This window comes from Onychostruthus taczanowskii, unplaced genomic scaffold, assembly GCF_017590055.1.
Source record: "Onychostruthus taczanowskii isolate IOZ18803 unplaced genomic scaffold, ASM1759005v1 scaffold13, whole genome shotgun sequence".
NCBI lineage: Eukaryota > Metazoa > Chordata > Aves > Passeriformes > Passeridae > Onychostruthus > Onychostruthus taczanowskii.
In genome coordinates, this window is record NW_024498462.1 from 6,118,414 (window position 1) to 6,142,223 (window position 23,810).

At 37.8% G+C, this 23,810-nt stretch overlaps 1 protein-coding gene across 7 annotated transcripts in view; it reads right to left on the bottom strand.

Moving 5' to 3' along the window:
* STAG2 (stromal antigen 2) overlaps nucleotides 1–23,810 on the bottom strand; it is a 74,213-nt gene that overhangs the window by 48,052 nt on the left and 2,351 nt on the right. The gene's annotated exons all lie outside the window — the stretch shown is intronic.

The following is a 23,810-nucleotide window of genomic DNA, read 5'->3' on the forward strand; positions in this document are numbered from 1 at the left end:
AAAATATTCTGAGGAAAAGGGTAGTGAAATTTATCCTTTTGAAGTTATCTTCCATTATAAGTGCCTCTATTACTGTGCAGGACTATCCTTTACACAGGAGCATCCATTCTACACAAACCTAAAATATACAAGTAGAGCTAGTTAAATCAACCAAAATTAAACCTTTGGTTTCTTCATTTAATCTTAAAAGAAAAAAGATATCCATAAAGCTGTACCCCTACATATTTCGTTTTGAGTAAATTCATCATGTAAATAAAGCTAGTAGCTCCCTCCTCTTTCAAAAGATAGCTATATACCCTACAGCTAAATTTACATTATGTTGAAAATTCACTGATGACATTATGCAAGTACCACAATTTGTAGTAAATATTTTGAGCCATGTTCAATACAATGAAAATATTAAAACTACAACTATCAGACTTACCAGCTCAGCAACACAGTAGAAGCTGTTGAGATAAGGTACTTACTTTCAGCCTTTTTCCTGTATTTTCTTTTTTTTTTTTTAAAGGAGCAGTAGTGCCAGATGTCTCTTAAACAAGCTACATGTGCTATGATTTCTCCCCCTTCCCCCACTCCGAGAGAGGCATTCTGTAGCAGGGTGTACCCTATAGCACCGGTGAGCTGAATTCCCAGCTGCCCCACGCTCTTAGAGGTGCCTGAAACCTGCAGCATTTTCCCAGCACCTGGAGGTACCCATCCCCTCACCTCCAGCACGTGGAACAAGGCTTGCATGCTAAATATTGCTTTCTTTTTTCTTCCTTCCAGCTGAGACAAAAATGCCATTTTGGGTATGAGGAAAGAAATCCAGCTATTGTTTTTAGCTGATGTCACACACAAAAAGAACATCCTTTTTTAGCCATCATAGTTTGCCAGCTCCTTCACCATAGGGCATGCAAAAAACCACCTCTGCTTGCTATAAGTTAGTCAGAAGTATGTAAAAAAGATAAAATAAGGTTACATTGCAGTGTTGACTGAATTTACATCAGCTACAGCTTAGCTTGTACAGCAGTTTCATAATCATTTCTTGTGGCAAATTCAGACACAGTTACTGCTGACCAACCTCTCCTAGGACTCTTAACAGGATGCTATTGGGGAGGAGCTTGGGGGGGCAGGAGGGGTAGAGAACTTTACTAGATTGATAATTACCATTTCACTGGAGAAGGAAAAAAAAAAAACAAAAAAACCACCACCAACCCAACTCAAAAAAACTAATGAAACCATTTTGTGTTCTCTGGCGTACAGTCAGATCTATTAATGGCAACTCATCTGCAGTGACAATTAAAGCTAATATTCTGAACTTGCAAACAGAGAAGACTGAAGTGCTGAGAAATCCCATCCTGCTGACTCTCATAGCATGGGAGGTAACCTCTGCCATCCAGAGGGATGGAAAAGTCAACTACCACAGAGAAAGTCACCAGAGGACAACTAACAAATCTACAGTTGTCCAGCAACTGCATGGAAAGATACTTTATTCACCATAGTTTCTGCTTTTAATGTATTATTTGAACTGTGTCATCCTCTTGTGGTTTTCAGTTTATGATAATATTTGCCTTATCAGTTTGCAATTGCCTCTAATTATTAAAATAAGAATGGCCAGAATGCAAGTGCTGTATCTCCCAACAATTGCTGTAGTTTTGCAATTAACTGCGTTCCCACTCCTAGCATAAGTTTCTCTGTTTTGTACTGAATACCTGCCCCCCACTTCCCCACTCAAATCAGAAAACTCAGGTAACTCAGGTATACTAAGAAAAATCAGGTAACTCAGCAACTGAGAACACAACATACTGTTACATGCAGTTTTTCAATTGTCATTCTCTGACATTTCTCAGTAAATTATAATTCCAAGTATTTTGAACAGGTGGACAGAAGAGGGATTATTTAAAATAGACAATATTTCTTGCAGAGTGCTTTGATCTTTCTACTCCATTTTATGTTGTGCACTGATGCAATGCTGAAATAAGTCAATACATTTTCTCTAAACACATATTTAATTTTCTGAAATAGAATTTCAATCTTGTTAAATCCCTCATATTAAGTTATTCAGTTCTCCTAGATACTTACTCAAGAGCAGTATTTCTTTGACTTAATTAGTTACCATCAATTATATAATTATTTATTACTCCTGTGTTGAACTCAGCAGGCTCTGCTCTTACTCATGTCTAACAGATTTGGTTCTCCAATTACTTCTACCAGAAATCTGTGATCACCACTCAGGACTGTTACATCAAATCATAACACCTAATGGCAAATAACTTTTTAACTAGGTAAGATTCTGCAAAATCATTTACTACTTACAACAAGTTCACAGCTCCTGAAACCATGATTTGCTTACAAAACATAATTACACGCAGTTTGTCATCACATGGTTGGGCTATACATTATGGGAAAAGGGAAGATATTTAAAATCAGGTAACTGGATTAGGACTCATGCACGTTTAAATACCTTTATACAGAAAATAACCTAGTGTGCTTCAGTATCATCAAGTAGCAAATTTTTTCAAGTCGTCATTTTAATGCCCCAGGCACCAATTTCAAAAACACTGGATGAACAATAAGCTTGTTCTACTATTACACTACAGCAATCTCTTTACATTACTAATGCAAACTGCCAACTTTGTGTTCTTACTCAAAAAGCCACTTACGGTTCAGAACTGCTGTGGCAATAAATCAGCAGTATAGGATTCTCATGTTGTTGTACCACTAATCAGGATTACAAGTATAATATCTTGTTTCAACTGAAATGGAATTTCTATACAGGCATTCCACTGGAAGTTAGTATCACCTGACCAAGTAGCTACACATAACGTTTAGTTACAGTAACACAATGCTCCAACTGAAATGTATTTACCATCTCTCTTTTAGGTTGCCCACATCAACTAAATGTAATCACTTTTAATGTTTCAGGGTATGGTTTAATTGCTCACCTAACATGTATTAAAAAACTCTCATTGTTTTGATCAGGATCTATTACACAAGTGTCAAAACACCAGTTACTAGAAAATCAAGTGCTCTGGAGAAGTAACTGTATAAACCTTATTGAATGACACTTAGCAGGTATGGCTGGGAAGACTCAAGGGTCAATAACCAAAAGTTACATCTTTCCAAGATTTTCCTCCGTATTTCATTCTCATTGACTGTTGTTTTCACATGGACATAACATTAAGAAGAGTTTATGTATTAAAATCACATTCTGTTTGCAGTAAGTTTCCTATCACCCACAATACACATGCCAGGGGCCATTGATACATATACCTGGAATCCTCTGTGATTCCATGACCTTGAAAGGCAAGACTAATATACCATGCATAGGATGCTTTCTTGGCATCTGACTGCCTTGGTCTTGAAACAGTATAAAACAATTTCCAGCAGAAGTTAAGAAGAGGTAATATCATTCAATCTAATTGTTAGACAAGAACATTTTTATCCGAGTGTAAATCAGGTCTGGCGGTTGTTCAGCTTGACCTCCACTTACTATAATCTTGCCCTAGGGTATGAAAATCCTAGATCATTAAATGCTACAAATTTAGTCTTGCAAGCAACCTAAAGTGAACCTACAATCAGAGACACAGTTTTCAACTGCTGTTAAGTTGCAAACAATAGTGGTAATACATAACACAATGTTAAATTGGGCTTTTATTTGTCAGATTTTATGTTTGGTGTTTTTTGTGGGGTTTTTTTTTGTTTGTTTCTTTGTTTGTTTTTGGGGGTTTTTCTTTCCCTTTTTTTTTTTTTTTTTTTTAAGAAACACAACTACTATTTCTATCCTTGGTATATCATTTTTTATTTCAGGGTGTTTTTAAGATTAAGGGAAAGTGACTATTCCTTAAATTCAGAGACCAAGAGAAAAACAACATGCTGGTTTTAAAAATTTAGATAGAGAGATTTCAGTTGGAAGTTTTTGAACTTTTTCTGAGAAAAGATGGGTTAAGACAAAGCTGCCCACTTCTTTCAGTTATGAGAAACATTTTTAAATGCCAACTTTCCTACAATTCTCTAGACAGTCAACAGACATTTTAGGAACTGCTACCAATTCATTACTGTGAAACAGATGCCTGCCAAAAAAATTAATTACAGAACATAAGTTAATTCACATAGTAATAAAATTTAAGACTTCATATGCTAAGTGCAAAACTACCCCAGAACTGCAGATCCTGCTATAATACACAGTACACTAAGAAAACAAGGCAGAAGGAAAAAACCACCAGAAAGGTATGTAAGCACTTCTTGCAGCTGATCATAGCAAGATAGACCTGCTAGGCCACAAAGTAGTAAAATTCCTCTTGTGCAAGTCCCAGCTGCAGGGAAGGAACAAAGGTAAGAACAGCAGCCCAGCAGAGAGGGAGCCAGACAGCAGCACAGAACCTCGAAAAAGGTCAGAGAAGACGAATGATGGCCCCAAACAAGCAGCAATTAGCTCCTCCTGAATTTAACTTATGTGTAAGGAAAGGTCTAAGGACACAGCTGGAGTAGTTGAAAGACTAAAGCGTGAGAATGGGAAAGTCACAGCTGCTCAACAGCAAAAGAAAATCACAGCACACAAACACCATCTGAGAAAAGAAAAAAGCTAAAAAGCTTTCACAAGACCCAGAGATATCATTCAATTTACAGAAATCTGCATAGGTCTCCAAGGCAATTAACTCCAATTAACATCCATGTATGTTAATAAAAAAAAGACAGCATAGCAAGTGTTAAAATTTAGATATCAAATATTAGTATTGAATTTACACACAGTAAACATACCACCAGTGACAAGCTCTAAATAAGCCTTTTCACTCCTGTAGCAATACCTAAAAATAGTACTCCATCAAAAATGTTGTTCACACAGCTTTCTCACAAACAAATGCACAAAACTCTTAACACCTAGGACATAATTAAGCAAATAATTCTGGCATTTTATGGCTAAAAAAAATCCAATCCACAAAGGATACCTTACCCTTTTAGGCCTAACAGAATGTCCTCTGGACTCTCTGTACTATACACAAATACACATCTCTTCCTTCCAAGCAAAATAATTGTACAATGATTGCAGACTACCAGGATACATTCTGCAGCAAGGAAAATGTAAATCATTCTTTACATTGCAGTATTTCTGTATTTAATTCTGTATTACAGCCCAACCTGAATATACACATTTTAGAACAGCAAACACAGTCCCCTAAAGCCCCCCAAAAGAACATTTAATGGAGAAAATTAAAGTTGTTTCGATTGATATGTTAAAGCACTGCATAGCATAAACTGAGAATTTTAACAATATCAACAATCTGACTTTACCAATAATTAATAACCTTAATTTAAACAGAAAGAAAAACATTGATTTGCAGAGACAGTTGTCCAACACTATTTCCAGAAGCAGATACCAAAATATTTTCATGTCCTCCAATAACTCTGAAGAAAACTCATCAAGCATTTCACTTCACACACAAGGTACAACCTCGGAGCAACACACGCAGCAATTTCCAGCTCAAGGGATCTCCGAGTACTTGCTGGACTGCAGTATCTACAACCCTCAAGCACTGGCATAAAATTATGCTATTAAATGTTTCCCCTTTACCAAAACAATGTTCTTGTTCACAATGGCAGCTAATATTTGCAGGGGAGAGAAGACAAAGAAGTGCTCTGGCTGCCTATTTAAACCACATCTCTCACCAATTAACACATCAGGGTACATGCACTGTGACAATTCCCTATTCTGAAACTAAAAGATAAAATACACGTTTTAATACTTACCATTCCCCAAGTCTACATGAAAATTACACACTAAATAAATCTTCTTTATTATTTACTAATAAATTACATGGTTTAAAACATGTGCATCTCCTGCACAACAGCGTAATGTAAACTAAGTATGACCATATGGTGTGCTGGAACAAACAAAAGCCAACCAAAAAAAAAAAATAAAATTTAAACTGTCCAGGTAAAAATACCATTTAATGTTTTCCAGATCACACAGTCTCTAATGTGCAATGACATACTACTTCTCAGCAGTTCTCATACAGGCAACATGATGGCAAAACCTAAACATTTTTATGTGATTTTTTTTTGTTTTCTGGAGCACACAAGGCTAACAGGGGGTTAGGGGGGCGAAACAATATAAAGCATCCACAGATTAACTGATGACTACAAAAAAAGAAAGAACTTTTATCTTCCTCAGGAAAATAAAGAAAATGCATTCTGTATAGAAATTCATTTTGTAAAAATCTATCAGCATGTCTGTCAGCAAGACTAAAAAGCAGACATTCATACTGGAACAATGAATACAGGAGAAACACCACATGGAAAAAGTCCACAAAAACTAACCAGACTGGAGAGAGATCTTTAATGACAAACAGGCAAAAAAAAAAAAAAATATCAGAGATGAGAAGAGAAACACTTTGTAGTGACCATGTTTAAATATTCAGCCCTAATGGCTGATAATCATATTCTGTAAGCAGCAGGATCAGAGGTGTGATGTTGCAAATGCAGTAAATCCCCAAGGAAACAATATGTCTTCAAGATGTTCTCTTGAAACCGCTTGTGGCTGATTGAAGCAGCATCAATACCACGGAGGCACGCTCAGGTAGCAATGCCCCCCCACTGCCAGGGAGAACACAAAGTGAGCCACCACATGACTTGGTTACCCTCCTCAGCTCAAAGGCACAAACACCAAGCCAGCACTACTGCAGTGTTCCAGTCCCCACAGTCACAGTAAAGGAGGGATACACGAGCATTTTGTCATGAATGGAGAGAACTTACTACTAAAAACCTTTGTTGAGCCACAGCTGGCAAAATTCTCCTCTTTCCCAGGAAATATTGATATTTGAGTATTTTTAATACAGACAAAATGACTTATGAAGAGCAGTATTTAAAGAAAAATTGATACAATTATAATTTATTATTTTCCAGTCATGTGAAACAAACCTCTCACAAACTTTTATAAGTAACAGCAGATGAACACAAAAACCACGAACTATAAACCTGGAAGAAAAAGTATTCATCCTTCTGATCCTCCCTCAGCCATTTTATAGTAGACAATTTTTTTTGCTATGGCTGCTTCCGTGCTGACTGTATTTTCATGTGAGGAGCAAGAAAAAAAGACATTGTAACAGATGATATCTAGTTCTTCAAAACCTTCCTGAACATTAGCATACAGACAGCACTCACACTTGCGTCCCTATTTATCCATCCTTGTAGCACAGGCTCCTTTATGATCTCTTACTGACCAGAAGAAAATCAAGAACTAGGCATTCTCCCAAAAATTTTAAGTCTCATTTTAACCTGTGACAACTGCTATGAACTCCTGGAAGGCTTCTGCAATTCCCAAATTAAAAATCCTACAAACACACGGAATATGGGCTGTCCAATTACAAACCCAGGCAGTAACTCACCAGCTGATTCATTGGTGGTTCTAATGCCACAAAGAGAATGATGTTCAGTGAAATCCACTTGGAGGAAGTGTATAAATTCAAAAAATTTGCTCCCCATAAATATTTGCAAATACGTACCCATTCTCTTTTTTAAAGGCAGCTTTTTAACTATACAGTTTAGTCCTTAAAACAGGCTGTTAATCTAACAGTTACCCTTCAGACAAGGGAATCTTGTACTGCTCCCTGAAAAAGCCAAAAGATTGACAGAGGTGTTCTCAATAAATGCTATCTAAGACAAGAATTTATTTCTTTTTTTTAGATTTAAGGCACAAAATCGTGAAAAATACTATGGAATCTTCTATTGGCTACCTCCTGAATCTCACATTATGTGAAAAATGTGCACCCAATGCACGCAATTTTTTTTCCTCCACAGCTGTACACCACTGCAGTATAAATGCTACTGACCAGTTTCCAAGAAATTGGAGGATTTTTTAGCAGGATGTGAGTTTTACAACAGACCTTTAAGCAGGTATATTGAACAAACTTAAACATGGCTGGCCAAAGCACAAGGAGCTGCATGACTCTCCACTGCGGTCAGTCCCCGTAGGGGTTTTAGGCTACCCCAAAGTTAAACAACTGAGTGAGTTATAGCTCACCTCAGTTTCAAGCTTCCATCACTAAAATCATATAAAGGAAAGAGCAAGACCACCAAAGCTTACACTTTCCTTTTAAATTCTGCCATTAGATTCGCAAGAGCTGCAGTGCCCATCTGATCTAACCCTAACAAACCCACTTCCCTCAAGAGCTCAGCAATCCACCTGCTTGCCTGTTCATTTGTGACCTCCAACAATCACTTTCCTCAGCTTGGGTTTTCACAGCCCCATTTATGTAGCACACATTGTTACACATTAGATTACAAGCAGTATGCACTTTAAAAAAAAAAAAAAAGGGAATGTTATGAGCAGAAAATTTCTCACAAACATTTATTCATAACTACAATCCCGCACTTCTCACTGCAAAGTAAAGAATAATTTCAACTAAGCTGTTGCTTTAAAAGTGTTTGCTTTTTACTCTCTCCATCAATATATACAAGAACAAAATGAAACTGAAGTTCAAGGATTGCTTTATGAACTTGAATTCATGACTAAGAAGATTGTGGGCCTTCACAATCTTACAGGTAGGCTTATCTATAGAAGCCTGAAAATGGTTTTATTTAAAAATAATTTTAAAAAGCCTTTGTAACACTGCACAGCAAACTGCACATCTAGCTAAAGAATTGTGAGTGACCAAATCAGGGAAAATATTTTCTTTCTCCTTTTCCAGCCTTTTGCCCTAACTGGTATTAAGTGACCAAGTCTACTTCCATGGCAATGAACAGGTCCCTAAAACTCCAGGGCGCCCCTTCCACTTCCTCTGGTTTGGGAGACTTTTTAAAAGGTCCTGGTAGAGTTTCTTACGCCTTGTCAGTGGCAGTGGTTGATGTGGACCCATTAGCCTACGTCTCCATTACTGACAACTCCCCCTTCCTACTTGTTACTCCAAAGACCATTTACCTCACAAGATGAATTAGCAAACATCAATGCAAGAAAAAAAAATTTAATGCCATTTAAAAGGGCATCACTATCATGTCTTGCAGAGAATTCCAGAAGACAGAGGAGTTAACAGTGTTAAATGACAGATGCTAATCATAAATCTAAATATCTGGAGGCAGGAATGAGAGAGCAGGAGGAAAAAATTAAAATGACATGGTTAAAGAATTACTCCAGGAAAGTAACTGCTACCAAATTATGATAAGAAGATTAATTTTCTGCCATTATGAAATGGACTGCATTTGCCTACCATATCATTCAGTACTTATTAAGTGAAATTAGTATTTATTAAGTAAAATTGAGGTTTTCTGTAGTATCTTTTGTCTTTAATTAGGCTCTCAATGAAGAGGAGTTTAGTAGTCTAGTAATACTTCAGAGTTGTTAGGAAGTTCAACAATTACACAACTTATGAATTTCATTTTGTACCCCATGATGCAATACAAGGACACCCCATGATGCAATACAAGGACTACAGGTATGCCCACCTGCAGTGTCAACATGCAGAGTCCACAAGCACCAGCACCCAGAGGAACAATAACCCAGCCCGTTCCAAGCTACTGCACGGCATTTTCTGAACAAAAACCATCTCGCTCCAAAATTAAACTACCAAAGAGTCTAAACACACATTAATTTACAAGACAGTCAAAAATTGCAGCATGACACTTAAATCACACCATCTTCCAGGTTTCTCCATGAACATCTGCCTTCTGTGCCAACAAGACAAGAAGCACACCCAGGAGTCCTTTGACAGTGATACCACAAGTGTTTATACTTGGACAAGTATAAACCAGTACCAGATCACACACTCACAGAACCTTGATGGCCCTTAGACTGAGGCCCACAACTACATTTCTGCAATTCTGCATTAACCAGATCTGTTCTGGACAGAAGATAGGTGATCCATCATTACACATGGTGGATTACAGGTTGATTTCACAAACAGGAAGAACAAGTCAGCATAGGAAGAATAAATCAGCATCGTCCTAACATGTAGGTGTGGCAGTTTTGATTCACTGACACTTAAGAGTGCTGCCAGGCCTTATGTACAAGAGGTGGGCACTAAATATGATAGTTAATTATCTTCTAATTTAAAAAACAGTCTGAAGCAATACTAAAAGCAGTATTACAATGGAAACCCTTCCTTTACGTAGCACCAGTTGAATTTTGTGCTTTAGAGGAAAGAATGTCAAGAATGCAGACGAAGTAAGAAAAGACATAGCTTCAAAAGTCACTAAAGAATTAAAATACAATAGTATTTTTAAACTAGAAACCTTAACTTATACAGTAGGACAAAGTATCTCCAAAAGTAAACATCTTATTTGTCCAGTAAAACAAATCAAAATACTGTAGTATAAGCCAAACTACATTTTCCTTAAAGACACTCCTTACTGCCACAAGTCTGAATTTTCTTCAAGGCTGATTTATCATTATACTATATCATTAAAATAGCCTAAACCATTGTTTTCTTACCACTTTCCACAACTCTATTTCTCTTAACATAAACAACCCATTTTGCTCTCCTTTTGAACTCATTCCATGTATATCCATAGATAGACATTCCTCAGCATCACCTTCTCAAGACTTGAGGATTTAGTAACAACACTGGTGAAATACAGTTTTAAGTAACTTTTTTTGCTTGTTGTTTATTACCAGAGAAGATAAAAACTTCTGATTAGCTACAAGATACTATTTCAAGATGTGACAATTGCAATAATTAAGGTTTTGTATGACGTCCAAAACTGCAGTGATTTTTTACAGCAACATGCAGCTTATACTGTTTGATATCTAACTGATTAATTCAGCCATTTACAGGTTCTCCAAAACACGTGAAGAATCCTCCTCCATTTCATTTGGATTATAATATATTCCCAGATTAGTGCCTCCAGAGAACCACTTAAATAGAAGTAACACAGATATCCCATGTTTCCAAGACTCTTGACTATGTTCTGTGATACTGTGATAAACAAGTCCAATATATGACCTACAAAACAAATCCTTCAACTCTAAATGCCATTGTTAAGTATTTTGTACAGAAACTACCGAATCTAAGAACTGAATATACATTTTAAACCATCATGCCCCTCCAGCAGTTGAAAGGTTTTACACCATTATTACTGAACACTTAGAATATAAAACATGTTACACAAAATGCATTCTACAACTTAAGCATTTCCACCATTCCCACTTACCTCCCCCTATTTCACAATCTTTGCCTTTTCTACACCTTCTCAACTTGCCACTGACCTGTAGAAAAGGAAGCTGTTCAACAGTAACAACTTGGCCAAATTCTAATAATTTCAAATTTTATTCTGTTATTCCTTACACTTATCAACTAAGAGATTGCATTAACTATCCTCTTTTTTGCTAAATAATGAATGAAACAACAAACAATTACCATAGTTGTTTGATAATACAATAAAATAGATGGGTTGCTACTGGAAAAATAGCTGTCCCGCTACCCCCTTCTTGCATTTACTTCTGGCCATACTTCATAGCCAAGGGCATTTGTCATCCTCTTTGTTGAGCAACAATCTATTAATTTCTTTTCAAATTAATTAGCTTTCCAACAGTTTAATATGCTGAGCTGGCTCAACAAAAGAGTCCTGTGGCTGGTGCAAAACAGCTCTTTTGAAAGTCAGTGAGACACTATGGCAGACATAATCAACTATCCAATTCCATCAAAAGCAAACATAGATGTCTGTACTGTTCTGGTAGCTACAACTGCTTTAGAAGTTGCCACACACTGCTCCAAATCCAGCCTACTCTCTCTGGCTATGGCACTATGAGGAATATTTAGTACAACACCCAAGTGCCTGTACCAAGTGTTACCTAGCCAGCTATGAAACAGAAAAGCCTGGCCCCACATGCTGTTTTTCCCCACAGTAATGAAAATTCTTAACTCACTCTGGTTTGTGCTGTCTGAATAAATTCCAAGTTCTGATAAGCCAACAGTTGATTGCCTTTGCCTAAAGCCTACATAAAATGGCAATGAAAGCAGCAGAGATGTGACAGAAACAGAAAATTGTTTAATTCCTGCAGAAAAATGAACCACTAGCTCATTTTACCAAGCACAAACTAGAGTGGTCTCATCTAGGTTCTCTAATCCATTACTATTACTTCAACACATCAGATAGGATCAGACTCTACCATTCATCCATGCAAAGCCAGGAGTAGCTTTATTCCAACACAGACAGCACTCACCACTGAGTAGTTCAATATTCCAAGAGTATGTAATGAGAACTAGTTCTAATTCTAATTATTTTCTTCATTGATCTGTGTAGCTTCTACAAATAATGCTATCACAAATGAAAACAAATGAAAAGAAAATTTACACTAATTTAGGGAATTTCTCTTAGAATTCTCTGTTAAAAGTTTAAGACCAATAAACCCAATCCACCACTTCCATTGAGTGTCTCCAAGATGGAACCCAATACAATGGAAGCGTATCCAGGCCAGCTGTGGTGCAGAAAAGGAGCTGCTTTAGCACACTACCACACCTATAGTAAGGACCCTGACCTCAACACTTCCTCCTATTAATCCACACTGTTTCCAGCATGCAATTCACTGTATAAACCTCTTTCACGTTTAACTTGCAAAGCAAAAGCTGGAATGACAAAATCTTAACACTTAAGCCAGAACTGAGGTCACATTTTAAAAGGATGCTTAACATGAAAACATATCCAACCCAAATTGTAAAGACACACATTTATCATTTCAGTCAAACTACAGTTGTAAATTACACGAAGAAAACAATTTTATTATCTCTTCAAAATGAAAAGAAGTTGTAGAAAATCTGGCTAATATAATGTAAAACAAACTGTCTGCAAAAACTGCCACTCAGAAGGGACATTTTTATTAATTAAAAATCTCTTTGAAATCCATATGCTGATACTTTTATAAACTGCTGCAGCAAAATACTTTCCTACAACACAGTAGGGAAGTACAGGGAATTTAGAGTTGATCAACAGCATCAACAAAAAACAATGTGACAGTAATTTTCAAAGTAAAATGTGGGACCCTAATAAAAACATCCCCATCTGCTTTAGGTTTGGTGCTGCAAGAACCGTACAGTAATTAAAACACCAAGAGCTTAATGAATTGTCATAGCAGTTCCATTTAATAAATACCACTTAACTGAAAACTGGCATTTACAATGCCTTAACGTAAGTAGGGTAAACCTTAGTAACTTGTACAAGAATTTTCAACCTAACTATACATTTTAGATGAAATGACAGCTCTTAAGCAGCAAGCTCAGAATGAACATTATTCTCACAGCATTACTTGTTATGAATACGCTACAGCTCCCCAGACTGGAAAGAAATAAACCTTAATATTGCAGAAACAAAAAACAACAGAGAAAAGCTTGAAATACCACACACAAAATGAACACAATGTGATTCCTTCCCACAGTCAGCATGCTACAATGCAGAGACCTCCTGAAGAGTAGCACTGCACTCCATTCGTAACTTTATTCTACTCCACATGAAACCAGAAGGGCACAGTGACAAAAAAATGATATGTTAATGAGATGATGAAGATTATTCTTACTGTTCTAGTTACAGTATTTTGATATTTTGACATCAAAAGAATAGCGGTCACAACTGCCTGTTATTGACTTATACTAACAGAAATTAGGCTCAAATGTTAAATAAAGATCAGTTAATATTTGCAGAAGAGTTTGAACATACAAAATGCTATGTAAGTAGCCGGTATTAAGTCTTCCCACACACTCATTCTGGCATGCTTCCAAGCAGGGAAGTCCCACAGAAACATTTCAACAGCAGTAAGGAGAAACAGAGAGCTCAGGCAATTGCAGCTATATTCACAACAGTCCTTCTAAGGAGCACCTGCAGAACTGGGGAGAACCAATGCCCACTGCCTGCTACAAATTCCAACACCAAAAAAGAAACTCCTGTTCCAACACAGCTTATATAAAGGCATGCTGAACAACCCACATCCCTATAATCCTGTGTACAACCTGAAATGATCTGCAGAACTCCAAACATCTTGTAAATATGACTTTCCTGTTGCCTAGTATTCCTGACCAGACTACAACTTCACAAAGCAAAATCAGCCTACAATGTAGGTGTCAGTTTGATTTTCTTATAGAATTTTATTTTCAATACATCACAGCTCTGTCTAGAGCAGACTAGTTTTCCCAGATTTAAAATCTAAAATGGTGAGGAATTAGGCAATGAATCACAATGTAATAGCTTCTGATCATTCAAGAGCAAAGCTCTTCCCAAACATGTAAAGAAAGCCAGTACCTTCTTAGCTAGGATCCCATGTTGCAAAAAACACTCTACAAGCTCTCTTCCAAGAGGGGAAGAAAAGAAAATTGTCTAAATTGTGCCAAAAGTGAGGTAAAGAGGAGAGGCGCATCGCATGTTCAGGCATTTCTCAATATCTCTGAAGGACAACATTAATACTTTGTAAGATCAAAAAAGGGTATGTCTGATTCAATTATCAGGTACTCTTAGAGATAAGACCTGTAGCCTCAGGATGCCCCAAAAATCTCCAAAGCTAGGAGGGATAGGACTTCAGATCATTGCATAGCATGGTCCATAGGCCAAAGCCAGACCTCACGTACAGAACTGGCACTGCAGAAAACTCCAGAGTGCAAAGGCTCATCATGAGATCCAACCACAGCAGGCTGGTAAGCATCCAGCTGAAGAAGGAGGTCTAGCAGGGTTTTTACAACAGCATCTGATTAACCAAGCCAAAGCTGCAACAAAAATCTTCTGAAACTGTTCTTAAAATCTTCTCTTACCCCTTCCATCTCATTCCCAGTAACACCTGCATAACTTTAACCAGCACACAGACTGAAACCAGAGAAAAATGTACATCGTCTTCCTGCCTGCATAAATTAATGTAAATCAGCCACAGTCCTGAATTTCCTTGTGGAGCTCTAATTGATCTATGACAGACTTTGCAACATTTCAGGGGAAGAAAAAAAAGATAAAATGGAGATCACTGCAGAGATTAGAGGACTACTTTTGGAATTGGCATGCCAGCCTGATGGTTTTTATGAGTAAGACCAGGTAGAAAAGTAGATGACTTTTGAGGAATAAAGTTTCCTCCTCCTTGCTCTACAGTAACAGAAGACATTGCTACTACTGTTGGACAGGGTAACTGATAAAACACTTCAACTACCGAAATACTGAGTATTTCTCTATTCTTACTGGCCAAAAGCTCCAATATCCTCTTTCATGCAGAAGCAACACACATTTGACTTCACAGGAATTTAACCCACAGAAAAATACTTTTCTTCAGAGTTTAGCTCCTTAAACCAGTTCACCTGTAGGGCTCAAGTGGTCATGAAACACAGGCACAAGGCTAACAACAGAGCATGTGATCAGGACACAGAAACAGAACCACCCTAGCAGCACCACCTACTCATGGAACTGCCCTGTGAATGGGAAGGCTCATCTTCAGGAGCTTCAAGTGAACAAGTAAGGAAGGAAGAACACTATGAATGAGAGAGGAAACTCTGCAGGTGATCATGTTGAAAAATTACTTAGTTACATCACTGTTCAATTCTGTTCTTTCACATCAGTGAAGTAACTAGTCTCTCCAGCAACCACCCCCATAGCAAAAGCTTTTCAGTGGATCGCCAGTTGGAGTTCTCCCTTCCAAATCCCATTCAAAAAGCCTTTAATGTTTGATAGTTAGGAATTCAAAAATTAAACTTTCGAAACAAACATTTGCAGATTTCCACATCTGGCAATGTACTCTAAGATTAAGTTTTAACATTAAAACATTTACTTACACTGTATGTATCTAATAACTCAATGCCAACATATTCCATGCCAAAATAAAAAAAGAGAAGATGACAGAGCTGGACACACAAGGTACTTCTGAATAGCTCTAGTATTCATTCTCATTTTCTTCCATATTCCTACCTTTCCTATCTTTCTTGCTATATTTTCATTTAACATAATAATCCCATTGCATCTCCTAGGATGCTCAATTCCTTATACACTAACAAATAATGCTTAAAGGAACTGAAAAACTTCAGTAAATTTCTTAAATCCCCAAGTTCCCAGGAGCATGGAGTCAATCTTGCATCCAGAACAACCATTTGAATTTTTCCATGCTTTCCTTCACTGGAGATAGGGGAAGACTAAACCCATTTGTAGGCTTATGCAAGAATGCATAAATCCTCTCTTGTAAACAAAACTTCTCTAACCAGTTTTGAATGCAAGGTATGCTTTGCAGTTTACAGCCTCTTGGCACAAAAAGGAAAACCCTTGAGAATTCAATTTTACAGAGACTGTTACTGCATTTGGGGGTGAATAGGAAGAATCTTAATGAGTAACCTACTGTACGTGAAGGGGATGACTTTCTGTATTTTCTTCTACCCAATGCTATTGAACTTAAAGTGTCTAAAAATGTTTTTGACATTTTTATATCATATTGATGTAAACAATCTGCCTTGCCACCTTTGAAAATTTCTGTTTAGCACTAAGTACTGCTCTGGGGCTCTAAGCTAACTTTAATAAAATCCCTGTATTGCCAAATAGAAATTGAGCAGTATAACAGAGACAATGCAATGCAGCAAGACAAATAAAATTCCTAAAAGCTGATTTTTTTTATTATATTTCAACTGTCAAGCCACAGCTCATCGGTGTACAAAATCTGATTTGTTTCATAGCATAGTGGTAATACACTATACATGTCACTGCATCAGCAATACCTTTTAATTGACAAACATTTTTAAATTCATCATATACTAATATGTATCAGTTCTGTAAACAGAACTTACCAAAACTAGTTGAATGGAAGCACACTCAATAAAACACAAACAGCTTAAACGCAGAATATTGAAAATAAATGTAATTGAGTAGGGAAGAAAACCCAAACATTTTCCATTGTTACTGAAGCATTTGCCTTGTTAAACCATTTCTATGTTTGGTAAATCAACATGCAAAAGCCAGTTTCACCTTTTCTTTAGCCAACTGTTTATTAGGCAAGTAACAACAGACCTATACCACAGATCCAAGAGAGATACTTGTGCAGCTTTCCTTTCTGGTTACCATAGTTTCAAATGAACTGTAGATCTCTAGAAATAATACTTATGAGAAGAAATAAAAGTATCACTGCTTAAATATGAAAACTGCAAGAAGAATCATTTTGATTAGTGTATGAATGACACTTAAGTGAACAGGTAAATGCTTAGGAAAGGAAGCTTTATTTGCAAGACTTTGTCAGACACAGTAAGTGAAGCTTGAGCACAGACAGAAGAAGGATAAATACAGCACATGGAACAAGAGGGAAAAGTAGGTACCAAAAAGTCATTCAGTAGCCATTTACCTGTCTCTTTTTCTAAAATTCCCAACAAAAAACCATAATCAGCTCTAAATCAGAACATTATAGTTCCAAGCCTCCCACATCAAGGGATACTTTCTAAACGTATACTGGGGGGGTGAAAAACACGAATCTTCTCAAGGAATTTAAGATAACTTTAAAATCTGAAATAAAGAAGGAGCTTCCAATAGGAATAGCCTAACAGATTGTCAGAGAGATTGTGGAAACTTCATCCTCTGAGACATTAAAAACTTGACAAGTGGCCTTACAGGACAAGATTTAAGGAGAAGGCTGGATCAGACCTCCAGGGGTCCTTTCCCACCTAAGCAATTCTGTGACCAAGAACACAATTTTTTCATTGTGGCATTACTTCCAGGAAGCAACTGTGCATTCATTACACAAAGCTTTATTTCATGTGGTGTTAAAAGAAAGTATTTTGGATGCTGTTGTCCAAACAGGTACATAAGAAACAATAAAAATAGTATATAGCCACACACCAAACTGGAACTCTCCTGCAAGAATACTGTTCCCATCCCTAAATAGTACAAACCAGACAGATTTTACAAATTCTCATGTTATTAATCTTAAATTATTAATATGATAGTCTTTCCTTTTCAAATATATTTAAATAGTATTCTTTACCCTCAATCAAAAAATATATCAGTTCCCCTCTCTATTTCCCTGCCACAAGCACAGTTCTGCCACATGATATATAGGCTGCAGCCACTGGTCAATCTTGCTTTGAAAAAAAAGGCTTGATCAAACCTTCCCAGTTTCTTTCCTTGGAAAGATCATCATAAGAATCAGTCCCCTATTTCTAAGAAAATCAGAAGTGAAATGGCCAGTGGTCAGGATGCATCACCATCTTACACAAATTAAATTAGTTCACCACTACATCTATAATTATAAAAAATGTCTTATTCCAGGACTCCTGTCAGTCAGTCACCTTTAAACTGAAAACCAGACACCTCAAATGCATGCATTAATTATGAAGCTGTGTTCTTCACATTTATGACTTATATTGGGGATTTCTGTAACTCTGGTAATCTATACATTCAATTACCCACAGTAACAGATGAAAAAATAGACCTCCAATATTCACACCCCTAAACCATACAAACTCTACTTTAAAAAAAAAAACAAACAAAAAAAAAAAAAAAACCAACCACAATTATATCACTTGCTTATTATCTGCTTACTAAGACTTGATATGGTCCAAATTTTCAGTTGATCCTTATTAAGGGATGAACCAAAAGTTTTACATGAAGGAATAAAGGAATAACAGGTAATAGCATGAAAGACTTAAAAAGCCTTAGCTTGAACAGATCATTTTTATTTGTAAACAAGGTAGAAGTCAATTTTCTTTTGTCCAGATATGATGGTGCAAGGAAGGTCTTGAAACTGAGGCTGAAATCCTATGTTCAGTACAAAACTGCAATTCAGCCATAACCAAGAACTGCAACATTACCTCCCCAGCAACAATGCCCATCTATTTCCAGTCAGTTCCCACGGCCTAAGCAATAGGAAAATAACTGCATGAAGTCATCTTTGCTATGTGACCACAGGAAGTGCAACACACACCGTCCCAGGAAGCATCCCAGGAGCGTTCCCATGGTGCCCGCACTCGCTGGGACTGAGGGACCGCTGGAGCAGGGAGAAACCTGAGGGGAGATGCAGGTAGGGTCAGCCGTCCTGCACATCGCCCACAGCCCACAAGCTAAGCAGCATCTCACCAAACCTTTGCAGCAACTCCAAAGCCAAATTTGGAATGCAACCACAACTAAATAAAATATGCATACCTAAGTTGTTACTTTTTAAAATAGTTAGTAGTTTCAGAAATGTTTTGTCTTTTTCAAAATGGCAGTACATTCAGATTCATTATTTTATTAATAGGAAAGCCTGAAATTTCAGCTATAATTCTTACCAATCTAAACCACTGCAGAGAGATCCATTATATGGCAACAGGCACCATCTGAGACCTTTTTCAAAACACAAGCAGAAGTCATCAGCTTGTTCTATCAACCCTTGAACAATGGGAACAGACGCAAAAATACTTTCCTCTCTAGAGCTATACAGGAGCAGTAACAAAAAACTGCTGCAGAAAACAAAATTATTTCTTGTGTCACATATATTCCCTTGCTCTAATATAATAACTAATGTTTACTGAAATAAAGCATAGAAAAGCAAAATGCATAAAAGGTTGTGTAAGAGCAGGACTAATAAGGCATTAAATTTGGAGCCATAAGAAAATAAAGCACTCACCTATCTACCAAAAAAAAATTTCACAAAAAAACCCAAAACCAACCAACACATGTTCTCAGGTACTTTTTTGGGTAGGTATTGTGATCAGCTTCTCAATCACAGATCACAAACTACCCTGCTATATATGCCAATCTTCTTACATCTACTCCCTCTTCTGATCATATTTTTTTACAAAAAGAAGCCTTCCAAAGGCAGAAATCATAGCTAGCTACACAATCAGAAAATGTGCAGAATAGACAACAATGAAGTATATACAAAGCAGCTATGAGACAACTAATTTATTTTCCCTCTGAAGCCACAATAACACAAGAGGTAGCTGCACACAAATATAGTTCTACATGTCCTTCATTTCTGACTCAAACTGGCACAAACAAGATTAAACAGAGACCAGTCCTGGGCTCCTCCATGCAAATCTGTAGCCATTAAAGGCTAGGAAAAGCCAGGTGCCACATGAAAGCCACAGGGGTACCCTGGGGGATCAAATTTTCCCACATTCCTATCTCCAAAATTGGGTGCCAGATCTCAGAAAACGTTTGTGAAAGGTTTCCCTTTTCCTCTTTTCTACCTAAGATCCCACAGATCTAGGACAATTAAACTGGAAAACTTGGAAATACAGGGATACTAAAAACTGATTGAGTATTCTGTGAAAGAATGGAATGGCATAACCCATCAAATCTAGGATTCTGGTCTAGTCTCAGTAATCTCACCCATCAAACTGACAGGATCAAGAAAAAAAACACAGTTCATGTGCTGATACCCCCTGAACACTGAAACATTTTTCTTAATGCAAGCTTCCCGACTTCAAACCAACACCACTCCTACAATTTTCTGTGATGATCTAAATGAAGGTCACCTTCAGAGATTTCCCTTTGTATTTATCCTCACAAAAAATTAATTTCCAACTTTACCATATTTTTATAAACTTCAAGATGAGAATATTTAAGGAAAATAAATTCTAGTTAAAACAACATAGGATTAAAACTACAATTTTAACCCTGTACTCTCAAAATGTGTTTTTGCTACAGCACTCTTGAGTAAATACCCGACCTTGTCAAAAGTCACATCAGTTTAAGGCTTACCCTTAAACTACAAAGACACAACGAACTTTTTGAAAGCAGATTTTTTTCCCTAATATAAAAAGCCAGCTGAAGTCACTGTACTAATCTTCAAACACGAAACCTGCTCACTGAATGGAACAGCTTAACTGGTTTACTGTTCAAAGCAGTCTTTCAGGCCTCCCGCCCGCCCAGGAGCTGCGGCCCCGCAGTGTGACCCTGCCGCGGCCCCGCCGCCGGGGCGCCCCCTGGGGACCGGGGGCGGTCGCTGCACGCCCCACGCGGGAGCTCGGCCCGCCCCGCGCCCCGTCCCGCCGGGAGCGGCTCCCGCCCCGAGCCAGGCGTCTCACCCGCCCGCAGCCCCATTCCGCTCCGCCTCTGTGCCGAGCCCGCAGCACGGGGCGGGCAGGAGGCAAAAGGAGGCCCAGAGCGGCCCGCACCGCACCACTGCCCGTGCCAGGAACTATGGCACCTTGAGGAATTCCCATTTTTACCCTGCCTTTGAGTTTAAAGGTGAGTTCACCTAAAACGCTGCACGGCACTGAACCCAAACCACAGCTATAGGCTATGTCACCATTTAAGTTCTTGTGATGCACATGAAAAAGAGCTCTTTCCATCCTCCTCCCTAAAACTCCGATTTCCCGCTCACCTGTTTCCCAAGGACTAGATTATCACTCTCTTCTTCTTAGTCAATGATCCTCATATAAGATGAAGTTTTCAGAATATCAATGTTTTAAGTGATACTGAGAAAGAGAGCAAAGCTTTTATTTAATAATATTAAACTGGTATGTTGATGGCTGCTATCAATCACTTCTTTCCATGACAAAACAAGTACTGAACCAGATGATGCTCTTGGAAACTCTCACATCTCACTGACAGAGACCAAATCGACAACATATTCCTCTTTCCAGTATGTTTTCTTAATTACACACATCAAAAAAAGAGGAAAAAGGAGGAAACAAACAAACCAACATCCACCACCAAAACCCAACAGTACCATTCTGGAAATTCACACCTACAATATTCTCCTAAGTTTTTGAATTAGAGAAGGAATGGCCACCGTAGGCAGAGACCACACTAAGCTGAAAACCTTGTCTCATCTGACAAAACACAGAATTCCAGTACCACAACCAACAAGCACAAGTAACAAGCAGAAATATTTGCTTATTTTCTGGGATTCATTTGGTGAAATAAGCAACTGAAGTATTTCAGGTTTCTGTAAAACATACAACCTGTTTTTACTGGCACACAAGTCTCAGAAAAGCTCATCTCTCCTAAAATATTTGCCTGCAGCAAAACACTGAGACAGTAAGACCACAAATGAAAATGGCAAACGAGGATTCTGGAATCATTCTAAATTTGAGCCATAAGTGACAAAGAGCAATCTAATTTTAAAAAGTTCATAAAGCTTTGATGTGCCAACATCATTTCATGACTTAACTAAGTCTAACACAGTTGCTCCCACCACCAAGAGCAGGAACTTTCAAGTGGTTTGTTGCCTGCAGCTATTTTCTACAGGAGACTGCAGTAGCATGTAATATTCAAGAGAAGCTGTCTACATTATTTTTTATAATTCAGTTGCTATTGGTAAGTTATACTGAGACAAAATAAACCTAGAGAGTATTTAACTGACAATTCTATTTACACTCCTTCCAAGTGGAAATTATTTCATTCCAAATGTTGAAAGACTTGAACACGTAAAGTTCAAATGTGATATATTTATGGAATTTGAGTTAGATTACAAGCCAGCTAACTGAATACTCCAGTTTATAAAATGAATGCTATTCAAGTCACATAATGCATTTTAACTAAGTATTTTAATAAGCTACGAAATAGCAATTTTTTGTCATTTCACAGAACCCATTTTTTTAACGTATATTCAAATATCACAGGATCCTTGATTTAAACCAACTCAAATTAATTTGTTTTCAGTTGCAAAACATCAAGACTTTGTATCTGAAAGATGAGAGCTGTACATAAATTTTACTTTAACTTCTTAAATACAAGTTCAACAAATCCTTACATTGGTTATTGCCTTTATTCAGCATTATCTTCTTGAAACTCCAAATGTATTGAAAAGCTCCAAAAGCATAACTCTGGCCCAAGTACATAACTTGGAAGTTATCTGAAGGCTAGGAAGTATCACAGAAAAATTGAAGTCTCTCCTATCTCCCAGTTCCACGCCTGTGGGTTTTTTGGTTGGTTGAATTTAAGCTTATACAACAGTCAACTTTAAGTTTACCACAAGTAACTTAATACAAACAACAGCAACAGAAATTTGGGGTTTCGTGACACAGGTTTGTGTCTACAGCCCACCTGTAGACAACACAATGAAATGTCTCTGGTTTTGTCAAGAAGGACCAACATGAGCCATATGAGTTACACAGCAAGACCTATCTGTCAGAGATGGGATTCAATTAGTATTTTTCTCCTTTGTATAACTTCAAAGATTATTTTTTTTTTCAGCCCGTTCACCTCTAGGGCTTTCAGCAGCAGAAAATATTCATGCTGATGCTAAAAACAAGGCATTTCTCACACCCTGTTTCATTCAGCAATGAAACTGTTATCATGCCATACAAGAAAACAAACTATGTTACCCAATAAAGAGCCCTATACCAGATCTTTGGTACTGAGTTTGTGACTGATCACCAGGAAGACAGATCCACAAAATTATGAGTTGAGGATAATGAACAAGTGATACCAAGATGACAGAGATTAATGATGGTCAGTTGCACAATCACTCGTGGTGTTTATTTCTCTGCATACAATCAGCCAGCCTGCACATGGATAAGTCTTGGGAGAGTTCAACACCAGATAAATACTCCAGGAATAACAATAAATAGACTACTGATTTAAAGAAAAGAGACTATGAAAAACGGGAAAAGTTGTTTCGAATGGCCAAGCACTACAAACGAGAAAGAAGTAATCAATCACAAATCGAGCCGGAACTGCCAAGGGTTAACAGGGAGACTTCTGCTTGGAGAACAACACCTCGCTGTAAGAAACGCCACGAACTCTCATTCTCGGTCATTTAAAACAGGATTCAACAAAATTCCCAGAGAGCACGAAAGCGTCGTGCAACGGCTTCCAGAGAAGCGATCCAAAAGGCGTTTTCCTCCGGTTCCCTTCCAGCAGCCCGGCGAGCCGTGCAAGCGGGACGCGGAGCGGAGGGGCCCGGCCGGGCCCGGAGGAAGCGGCCGCCTCCCGCGCGGCGGTGGCCAATGGGCGGCGGGCGCGGCCCGAGGCGCGGCGAG